Raw genomic sequence first — 12,727 nt, 5'->3', positions numbered from 1 at the left:
GTGCCCTTGGCTTTTGAAAGTGACCCATTGGTGATCAAATTTTCAAGTGAATTCTCACCCACCACCAATCACATAATACCGTCACAATCGAAAGGTTAAAATGGTCTGTGGCTAAAGTTTTGATCATGGTCTAGATCGAATGATGTTCTCATATTCCTATTGAGGTAAAAAATTAAGGTAGTGTTTGGTAGAGTTTTGTAAATGTGATTTGAGAGTATGAGTTGTATTTTGAGTTTGTGTGTTGTGGAATTATGATTTGAGTGTAGAAAATTTGTTTGGTAAAGAGTTTTGAAAATAGTTTTGGAAAAGATGTTTGATTTGAGTGGGAAATTATTGATGTGACATTTGATATGTGATAAAAAAATTTACAACTCATAACTAAACATACAATTCAAAATTATTTTAAAGCACATAAAAAATTTAAAAATTTTCAGAAAATATTTGTCCCGATTATATAAATCAATTGCAAAAAAAAAAAAAAAAAAAAAAAAAAAAAAAAAAAAATCTGGAACCAGCCGGACATCCGGGTGGTCTACCGGGTGGTCATCCGGGTGGTCTACCGGGTGGTCATCCGGGTGGACAAAAAAGGCGCCTGTGCATCAGAGTTCTCTCTGCAGAGTGTAGAAAATTGATTTGAAACCGAAACCAAACATCATACTCCAAACCACGGGTAGAAAATTGATTTCAGAGCACAACCAAACAGAGCCTAAGTCTGTCTGTACAATTTATTGCACATTAAAAATTAATAACTAAAATATGGACCAAAAAAAATATCAGTTTCTTTGTTTTTTAATAATTATTATTTTTTTTTCAATTTAACTAAGTTATTTGTACATCATAAATTGTATTAAGAAATTAAACCAACTTAGCACAAATTTTAAAAATAAAAAAACACTATAAACAATCTAAAATACTGCACCTAGCAAGATTAATTTTGAGTTGAGATTAATATAGTTTGATTAGATTGATTGCGTTTACGATTCCTATCACTTCACATCAGTTTTACGATTAGAAAAAATATGTGAAAAGTACAATGCAACAACTTTTATAGGCAGTAATATATTTTCTAGGATTTATATCGACAAATCATCATGATCATATGATAATGTTTATAGTGTTAATCAGAATAGACAAATACAACATAGGTGAAACACTGTAAAACGATAGAACCTACTGTACAAGATAATAGCACCCTTGTAAATGTTGCACCGACAAACTTGGTAGGTACCACTATAATGCTCACAACTTTATATTTGTTTCATGGGAAAATAACTAAAATTATTATTTTTCTTCATTGCTTGTGTCTTTCAACTAGTCAAGTAGATTTTCTTCTCACGACGGGAGGTGGTGGACTAGTGGAGAAGGTATCTTTTTTCATAGGTGTGACCTAGGTTCAACTCCTCAGGGAGCGAAATGCTGGATAATTCTAGTAATTCTTTGCGGAGATTTCACTCTGTATTCCGATCGAATCTTGGGTTCGTCTATAACGTGTGGTTGAGTTCTGCTAGTGCGTTGATGGTAAGTTTCTTCCTATGGGTTGGGTTAAATCAGGCTACAACCGATTATCCCGAAATCTGGGTCTACAAATACTGTGATCACACCTTAGAACATCTTTTTTCTCTATTAAAAAATAAAAGATAAAAAAAGTAGATTTTCTTCTCTTCTCTCCTCCCGTTATGACTTGTCTTTTCTCTTTTCTAGGGGTGGGCAACGGTTTATCTGAACCGCTCAAACCGCCCAACCCGCCCAATCCGCATATAAATGGGCAGTTTCGCAAATATAATGCGGGCGGATGCGGTTTGAAATATGACAAATTTGCGGGTTGCAGGCGGGTCGCGGTTTAAACCCGCAACCCGCAAAAACCGCTCGCACTTTAATTATTATTGTTATTATTATTTTTTTTTATATACCAACTTTGTAACTTTTAACAGGAGCCCCATTATATTCTCTATGACACTAGGATTCTTATTTTTAAGTATTTCTCAACTTTCTTAATGCCGTAGAATTATCAAGTCCTAAACTTGATTTCTTATATATTTTCATTGGTGACTCATCCACTTTTTTTTAATAAAATTTCCCTTTTGGTAGTCGATAGAGCTTTTAGTTTGATTATTGATTACTGAACTGGCAATTCTAATTGCGTACAACCTTTAATGCATTGATATATATTTTTTAATACATTGATATACATTTTTTTCATGACAAAAATGCTAGCGTAGGGTCTATTTGTTTTAAGTATTTTCATTTAATGCATTGATATTCAATTTTTATTTGTAAACTCATCAGAAAATTGTTGTCAAATAATCACAAATATATAAAATGAATCTGATGCCTAAATTCGATGGGGAAAAAAAACTCAAAAATTAATTTTTAAAGAAAAAAGTGTAAACCGCAAACCGCCCGCAACCGCCCGCACATCCGCAAACCCTATCCGCATAAATCGCAAACCGTATTGCGGGCGGTTGCGGGTTGACTTTTTCCCAAACTGCATAGATGCGGGCGGGTCAAAACCGAACCGCAAACCGCACAAAACCGATCCGCGAACACCCCTACTCTTTTCTTTACAAGTTTTAATATATCAAATTATCAATTTTAAGGAGAATTGGAGGAGATTTTAGACGATTAATAATATGAAACTCTAATTTATGCTTTCTTTTTCAATTTTAATACAATTCTTGTGTTTCAAATATATATATATATATATATATATATATATATATAAATATGAAAAGTTGAATAAAGTATCGTAAGTTCAAAATATGAAAATAATCCCTTTTCATATAGAAATAGGGCTATGCGATCTTTTTTAAATCTTGTAACAACTTTGTAACGAGTGTCTCATGTGCCTTATATTGTCCTTTTTTTTCTTTTTTTCTTTTCTATACTACATATACAAAATAATTTATAAAATTTGTATGAAGTGTGCCTAGATCCTTTGTAACCAAATAGCCAAACAGTGGTGGTTATTGGTCCAACGAAGTAGCATTCCAAAGCCTAAACTTCTAAAATATTTGTTTATTTGGGCACATTAGATTGGATATATTCAAGATTATAAGGAGAGATTAACAAAATCTATCAATTTTATAATTGAGTCAATTAATTTGAACCTCTTTTTTTTTTTTTTAAGATGGATTCCAAACCTTTTTTTAATGTCGCATTTTGTATCTCTACTCCATTTTTAAAATTCAATAATCTCTTATATCATCAATGCCATATCCCAATAAATTATTAACCTAGACTTTATTTATTTTTAAAACTAAACATAAACTTATACATTCTATATCACACTGTATAGGCAATAATTTTATCATGTGGACACATTCCTTCCTATTGAATATGGCGGACTTGGGTTGGTGGGTTAGGTTATCATGTGACAAAGAAACCAAAATGCTTTTGGCTCTTACAAACCTCTTTAATAGTGAAGAATTTCCGTACTTCCCCAATTCTCTCTCCCCCTCTCTCTCTCTCTCTCTGTCTCAATATATATATATGTATGTATATATGACACATATATTGTGTGTGCAATTCAGATAAGTAAGTATAAAAATAAATAATAAAAAAATTAATATTATCATATATAAGTTATGTAAGAGTGTTCTTAATAAAATCTAAGATATTGAATTCAAATTGCTCACGCATTTGAATAATATTTTTTTATTTTAGGATAAGAAAATTTGTCACGAGATAAAAGGAAAAGTCACCACACTATTAAATATCAAGTCATGTGCTCACATATATAATAGTATGGATACGTAATTTTCTCGTCTCAAATAATCTTTATTTTTTGACAAAATTATCAATTAGTGTTATCCAATAAATCCTGATTAAGACTTTGATGAATATATTAATTTTTAAAATCATACTTTTTATTATTGAGAATCGTTGCAGAAATAGTAAATTTATTGTGAGAATCTATATGAATTGAGAATTGTAAGTTAAACGGGATGATATGAATTGAGAATTGTAAGTTAAACGGGATGTTGAAAATTGGGTCGGATATCCGATTGGATTGTCCAAGGCGGCATGGCACAAGATCCATAAGGAGCGACCCAATTAAAGTGGACTTGGATTAACTGATCTTAGGGATAAGTGTAATTAATCCACTTTCTCATCTATTGAGGAGATAGAGTTGTGAATGATTATAATACTCCCATATAATATACATATTATATGATGAAAATTAATTTTAACCGTATCTGATCTGTTTCATGTAGTCTTCTCTATTTTTTCTTCTCTCTCCATAGAAACACATAATAGTCTTTGTACTGTGAAGAGCGTAGCTAGTTCTCTAGTAGTTCTACTCCATTGTTGAAAATTATTCGAAGGCATCAATGAAGGCATGTGATTCATCCACACGATCCATGGATTTGGTTTGAGTGTAAAAGATAAGTTCGAATCTGTTTATTTCCACTGTATATTATTTCTTATTTTTTCTATATTGGTACCAGAGTCATTGTTGGGTGTTTCTATATGATTTGTGCATAAAAAAATGATATTTTTTGAATCATACCTGATCATCCTAAATTTTTATATGTTGTAGTTCATAAAATACAGAATATATCTGTAAAGTTTTGAAAAAATTGAATGGTCAGATTTTGAGAAAAATAAAAATTTATATTTAATTTTCATAATTTTAACTATATATTGGTATTACATACTTTATTTTTATATAGTGAAAATTATATATTTAAAATTATTATTTCGAGACTTTCGAAACGGTATATTAATGACTTGATTTCGAATTAAGATCGTGGGAAAAAAACTAAAATCTTAATTTTGGGTGAGAGTTAAAGCATAGAAGAACATTGACAGACGCTAATGTCATCACACTGAAGTCTTGACACTGACGTATGCGCTGTTGGCAGCTGCTGATTAGCAAGAGCCCTGTTTGGCTATCCTCAAATTCAAAATTATGTTACTTGGTTGTAGAACATTTGTTATAATTTTAATTAAACCATGGCTTATACCATTAGACTCTTAATTCATATTTCTACAGTATCTTAAGTTTCAGAATTTTTTGAAAAATAAAATATTTTTTATTAATGAATAATTCAATATTTTTACGTTAAATTGCTCTTGGGGGAGTATAACTTGGATTCTAGACTTGAAATTTTTACAGTAGATGAATGTTATGTAATCTTATTTACTGGTATGATTTTTTTATTTTTTCAGATTCTATAATATTTATTTATGATTTTCTGTATAATTATTAATTACTTGTAAATTTAGAAAATTCTCGAAATTTTCAAAAATTATAGAAATATGTTATGCCATTATTTAAATATTGTATACAGCATGTTAAGTACTTCTAAATAATTAGAACTTGCAGTATGTTGTTATTTTAAATAACTTGATTTATTTATATTGGTGAATTCTAATTCTATGATTAAATATTCTAACATGTTTTTTTTATTTTTTTATGAATTACATTAATATGTTATCATATGTAGTTAAATATTTTATCATGTTTTAGACATGCCATAGTTAGTGGGAGGTTGTTTGGTTGATAGAAATCTTTGTAAATTTACTCACAGAAACTAATATTTTAAGCATGAATTAAATTAAGTTTTGGATAATTGTCACCTATGGCGCAAGAGATGGTTACAAGTATAGCAGATTTTTAATCTTGTATCTTGTGTAATATTGTCACTATTTAATTTAAATTTTTGGAATAAAATTATATTGTGATACGTTAATCAAGTTAATCCCAATGCGCATTCTTTCCTCTAATTGACTTAGCTTATGGAAATTAATTTGATTGACCTAAACTTAGTAAAGATGTTCAAATGTGAACAATGTAATCATATTCTCTAGATGAGAAGAAAGTCTTGGAGACTTTAGGTCAGACCTTGATTGAGTCAAAGTAAAAAAACATGACTCAACGTCGTCGTGGTTTTGTTGCCTTGCGCTATGATTAGCGGCATGCTAAGTAGCTTTGATTGGTGAGTTCGGAGTTGTAAAATTAATAAGCCCTCAATAGATCTAGATGTGATCTTAACTATTGAGATGCGCGGATTGACTTTGAAATTTGACTTATTACAAAGTTGCATCATTGGATGAAGCAATATCCAAGAGTTACGTTATCCAAAAAATGTGAGCTTGAATGAGTTAGTCATTAAGTGTAAGAGGAGTAACTAGTATGGGCAATGTTTTGATCTTTACCTAACTGATGGGAATAGATGGAGCAAAATTTCACGCATTATAATAACGTGCGTTGAAATGTCACTTAAAGTTAAGAGATTAGCACTTAGAAGCTGCAAAATCTATCAACACTAGGTGAGAAGATTAACGCCTAGTGGTTGTAGAATCTATTAGCACTGCCAACTTGTCTAAGTCTGGACGACTTACTGTTTCCATACTTGAGTGTGAGACATGAAGAGGTGATTCTTTGTATGATTCCTTAGTTAGGCTAACGTTTTTAAATGACATTTACCACTAAGCGCAAAAGTTGCAACATAGTAATGAAAATATCAACTCTGACAAGGTTGCTATGACTTTAAGAATATGAAGCATCGCTTGTGAGAGGATTGTGTTGAATTAGACTCTTTAGCCTAATTCGCGCTTAAGTTGCTTCAGGAACTGTTATAGATTGATAGCTTATTCTCTCCTTCTTGTAAATAGTAGAATTAATTACAACTAACTATGAAGCGAGAAACATGGATGGCAAGAGAAGTATCGTCAAGTTTCAACTAGATGCAGTAAAGAGTATGGAGAATAAAATTGACTTAAAGGTGCTGGGGATTAGCGCTTACTGGTTAAATTTGCGACTTAGGTGCACTTGATATCTCCATGACATCTTTTTATGATCTGATAAATATTAGTTAGTCATGAGTCATTACCTAGTTGTGTCATGACCCAACCCCAAGTGCTTAGGGCTAGAATCGCAACTTACTAATTAATTCTCATTTTAACAAATTAAGTGGCGTAGACGGAGGCAAAATGAAGGAAATAATTAAACAGATAATTAACTTCATTAATTATCCCACTATTTTAATAAAAGGAAATACAACCATCGGGCTTTTATTATTTTATTATTTGGTGATAGACAATTATTATAAAAAAATATAAAATGTTGGCATCAAGTTCCGTGTTGGTCCCACTACACAATCCTTTCTTACATTTCAACACTTGAAAGGGTAACAACTATAAACACATAGCAGAGTGAGAGATATTATGCCAAGAGTATAGGGGTAGGAATGGCAATAGGCCGGCGCAGGACCAGGATTATGATCTCCAAGGTGAAAAAATCGCCGTTCCCGTCCCCAATTCCCGGTGAGGAACCCATCACCCCCCCGCCCCCCCTCACCCCTGCCCCCTAACAAGGATCGAGTTTCCCTAACCCCGAAAAATCCCCAATCTTTTTTTATTTTTTGAATTTTGTTCAACACAAAAACAACAAATATGTGTAAATCAGTATGTTTCATCATCATCATCATCAACAACAAATTAATATGTATATAATGAAAAAAAAATTAAATTTATTTTTTTAACAATACAAATTTAAATTAAATTTAATTTTTTTTTCAGTATTATAATGAAAACAATCTGTTTTCAGTATCACACAGCTTTAAAATTAATGTGTAAATTAGTATGCACCAACAAATCAATATGTGTATAATGAAAAAATATATATATATATATTTTTAATGTTTCATCATCATCATCATTAACAATCATCATCAACAACAATCATCAACAACTTAAAAAAAAAAAAAAAAAAATCTGAAATTGTTCTCACAGATCAGATTAGAAAAAGAGAAAGAGAGTCGTTGAAACTTTAGATCAGATCTTCAAAATTTCAAATCTTACTGTCGGTGGTGGTGGTGGTGGTGGATCTGGATCTTGCGGCTGAGCAACTCCGGCGATGAAGCTTCGATTGGTGGTAAGAGAGATCATCGGATTCAATGAAGATGAGGTAGGATGGTTGTGCGTGTTCGGTTCGAAGTAGAGAGGATGAGGTCGCGGAAGCGAAAAGGAGACTGCAGCTGTGAAGGTGGTAGTCGTGGCGATTGGGCAATTGCGGGAGTAGTGGTCGGCGAGAAGAGAGATAAAGGGAATGAGAAGAGAGAGAGAGAGAGAGAGAGAGAGAGAGAGAGAGAGAGAAATATGAGACTGTCTGAGGCATGTGTGAGTATGTGGGGTTGTGTTAGGGTTTGATTTATATATATAGGGGTATTATAGTAATTTTTGTTTGAGGAAACGGGGACGGAGACGAGGATGGGCTAGGACCGGGACCGGGGCTAGGGAACGTATCACCGTCGCCGGCCTGAAAATTGTCGAGGATTCATTTTCGAATACCATCCCCGTAGGGGATATTTTTCAGGAAAAAACCAATCTAATCGAGGTCGGGAAGCCGGTCTCTATCGAGCCGGGTTCAAATTTCCATATTTACATAAAAGGCACAAAATAATCATGGACAATTATTTAAACTAAAACATTAAACATAACTTAATTTGAATAAACAAATTAATTAAGTGACAGAAACTGAAATCCATAAATTATGTAGGTAAATAGCCATAACCACTATCATGACCCAAACCCGCCTCTATAGGTTTAGCATCGTTACCAGCCAGTAATTCGGGGATTATCAAAGGCCTACTTAACAGTAGATAGTAATAGGGGCTGACGGAAGCCAATAATAAAATAAAATTATCCAATGAGCAGCGAGACTTACATGGAACAAAATAACTTCATATATTATAGACATATATTCACGTAAGCCAACTCATACATGAGTACAAAAACATTTACACCTAGGGAATTAATCCCCATTAACAAAATTAAACAAGATAAAAGATCTAAAACCAAAACTTCATAACATTGACCACAGTGCAAAAGGGTGAACCCAAAAGTCTTGACACGTGATGGCTTGGAACCTCGCAGTGAGGCACAGAAGTTGGCTTGACAAAACAAGGCTTGGGTCGACGACACTAAGTCTGGTCTGGTGCTTGATTACGTACATTTATATAGTAAAACAATGAGCTAAAGCTCAGTGAATAATAATTATGTAAAGGATTTATGAATGATGTTCCTACAGTAATTTAAAACAGTCAGTTTTAGTAGTGAATCAGTTCACAAATGAGTATTTCATACATTTCAGAGTCGTAATGAAATCATAGCAGTCATACATGGTACATCCAATAGTAGAATAGTACAGTAGGTCTTAAAGACTGAATAGTCATTTGATGGCCATCAATATAGTAAACAGTAGTTCCAAGAGTTGGAACTAACAAAGATCTCTGTAACAGTAACAGTAAACAGTAGCAGTGGCAAATGTTATGGATGCCACGAATATAATTCATAAAATAGGACAATCATTCATTCAGAAAAACAGTACCGTTTCAGAAACAGAGCAGTTTATCAATCAGAAAATAAATATAACTTGAACATCTCACAGTTGGCTCCTCGAAACACGTGGTTAGGACGTGGCGTTTGACCTACACAGACACATGCAAGCACAACGATTCAAAATACATTCTATCCATTCAATCGGTTCTTAACCTACCCATTCCTATTCGTTTTTCTATTTTTGTTGTGTTCATGAAATGCATATACATATGAAAAACACTTGAAAACCATGCAAACGGAGGCCCAGAAGTTAGAAAAACAGAAAGAAAACAAATCCGGGACCCCTGAAAACTGTACGTGCGGAGGGTCTAGTCGTACGTGCGAAAACACCACCGCACGTACGCCTTTCACGTGCAATTAGAGCAGAATGCTCGGCTTGGCCTATCCTATTTTCCACACGTGCGGGACTAACTTCTGCATGTGCAATTCTGGGTAAATTCTATTCGAAAATCTACTTTGAATTGAAAACTCAAGCTTTTCAAACTCCAACTTCAATTTTATGGAAATCAAGGCCCAAAACCCTTAATAACATCTTGAATTTAACCTTTCTAGGTTCAAATAAAAATTATAAATTCAAAAGATAAAACTCTTGAAGTAAAGTATAAAATAATCAAAATACACATGTATGAGTTCCAATCTCGAAATCCTTGAAGGAACCTTCTCATTCTCAAAATTCATGCAAGAAAACAAGTGTACATGCCAAAAACTAGAGCTAGTTTCTATCATTCTTCACTTTTATGTACATATATGTTCATATGAGTTCTTACACCACAAAACCCTCAATTAAACATAATGTCTTTCTTAATTAAGCTTAAATTCAAGAGGATATGAGTGTAGATGACTCAAATCTAAGGAATTAGGAAGAAATTCATACCTAGAGGTGATAATTTATGAAAATCCCTTCAATTCTCCCTTGTTCTTCTTTTTCTTCTTCTTCTTTCCTTCTTGAGTTCTCTAGAACTCTCCCTTTATCTCTCAAGTATAATCTCTTGTCTCAACAAATCCCACTTAGTATCACGACCCAAATCTGCCCCTATAGGTTTAGTGTTGTAACCAGCCAGTAATCTGAGATTACCAAAGGCCTAACTGAATAGTTCGAATAAACGGGGCTAACGGAAGCTAATATAGGAGAAAAGAAACTATCCAATGAGCTATGACAATAGCATGAGACAAAATACAATGTTATATATATATACACATATGTACATCCAAGCATCACAAATCTGCCAAAATGCAAAAAAAAAAAAAAAAAAGAAAAAAAAAAACATTTTCAACAACCACAGACATAACCCCAGCAAAAACTGATTATAATCCGTGGGTGACTTTTAAAAGGGGGATCATTGGCCACCTCAATTGGGAACCTCGCAACGAGGCACGACAGGTGGCTTAACAAAACTGAGGCAAGATCACCACTATTAAATCTCCTCCTGAACTGCGTCACCTACATAATATATATAACAAAACGTGAGCTAGAGCCTAGTGAATAATAGCTGTGTAAAGGGATTCCGAATGATGATCATAATGTAAGACAAAGCACATACTGAACAAATTCGTATCTCATACAGAAAGCATAAAAGTCATACGTGGTATATCTCAAAGCAAACTAATACAGGCGGTCATGAAAACCGAACAGACAGTTATAAAGACCCGTAATCAGATATGATGGCCATTACTATAGTAAACAGGAGTTCCAAAAATTGGAATTGACAAAGATCTCGTAATCATGTAAATAGGTGCTAAGGATGCCACGAAATACAGTGTAAGTAAATGGGATCATCATTCAACGAATATAAGATGAAACATGTTCAAAACAAGGAATAAAATATTGAAGTTAAACATATCTTTATGACAGTGTTACTCATAGCTGGCTCTGAGATGCACGTGACTGGGACGTGGCATTTGACTTACATAGACAGATATGATCGTAGCACATTTAATCCGTTATACAATCAACTAATTAGTTTCATTATTTAGGAAGTGATTGGTCTAAATGTCTTTTACTCTTTTTTAATGTCTGGGAAATGCAAATGCACGTCTAATATGGATGCGAATTACGTTAATAGAGGCCCGAGAGTGGAGTAAACGAAGCAGAAAAATAAAACCGAGGCTTCCAAACAGCTGCACATGCAGAGTCCCTTGGCTGCACGTGTGGGACTCTCACCGCACGTGCGCCAGCAAGTGTAATTATTTCAGAATACAAACTGACTCTTCCTTGTTTTCTGCACATGCAGGCCTGCTCACCGCATGTGCGCCAGTGCCTCCTGCACATGCGGTCACCCTTGCCGCACATGCGGTTTTGGGCAGACCAGAACCGAGAATCTGCTCTGTTTTTAGTGAGTTCTCCCTCTTCAAAACTCCAGCCCAATTTGAACAAATCAAAGTCCAAAACAATTGCCAAAACATAAGAAATGAGCAACCACCAAGTTTCAACCAAAAATGTGACTTTCACACCTCTTGTAAACACATGAACAAACTTGTAATTGGAAAGAAAATAGGAATTATACATAAAGGGAGTTCTATGTTCTAAAAGCCGTGGAAAGCTAACTCAAGAGTCATACAAAACCAAGTGATTGAGTTAAAATAGTGCCATAGATACAAAGGTTTGGAGAACACCTCTTATTAGGGTTGGTAACACAACCCACACTACTCAACTCCTCATTCTCTCCTTAAATTCCATGAGTTCAAGATGAAAGTTGTTCTAATGCAAGAAATTGCAAAAAATTCTTACCTTTAACGGTTAATTTGATGAAGTTACTTCAAGTTCTCTTCTTCCCCCTTTCTTTTCTCTTCTTCTCTCCTTGTTCTCTAGAATTCTCTCAAGCTCTAGAACACGTACTCTCTCTCTCTCTCTCTCTCAGGTGATATTTCTCTATTTCCCTCTTATTTGAGTTCAATATATATATATATATATATAAAATATCCAATTTCCTTAACTTGGATTAATTAAATTAGAATCACAACAATTAAGTTAAACCCTTCTTTGTCTAATTAAGAGGAATTAGGCTCTACCCACCTAGTCCATTATTTAGTTTGTAACCTTACAAATTTAACGAATTAGACAGGTCTGTTCCTTAAATTAACATATCTATTAAGCAAAACATGATGTATATAACACATAAATAAACATAAAACGCATGAAAAAACACAGAATTAAAATTAACCATAAATTTAATGGCTAATTAAGAGGCGGGTGTTACAGTCTCTCCCCCTTAGGACGTTTGGTCCTCCAAACTCAATTACCTTCTTTCGTGAAGAGTATAGAATCTAATGGGAAAAGTTTAGGGTATTTTTCTTGAATATCTGCTTCCCTTTCCCAAGTTGCATACAAGCCGCTGTGGTTTTGCCAGTCTACTCTCACCAACGGAATTTCTTTATTCCT

The sequence above is a fragment of the Camellia sinensis genome, chromosome 2 (genome assembly GCF_055761805.1).
Source record: "Camellia sinensis isolate YWXY chromosome 2, ASM5576180v1, whole genome shotgun sequence".
NCBI lineage: Eukaryota > Viridiplantae > Streptophyta > Magnoliopsida > Ericales > Theaceae > Camellia > Camellia sinensis.
Note: the sequence above shows the minus strand (reverse complement) of the source record.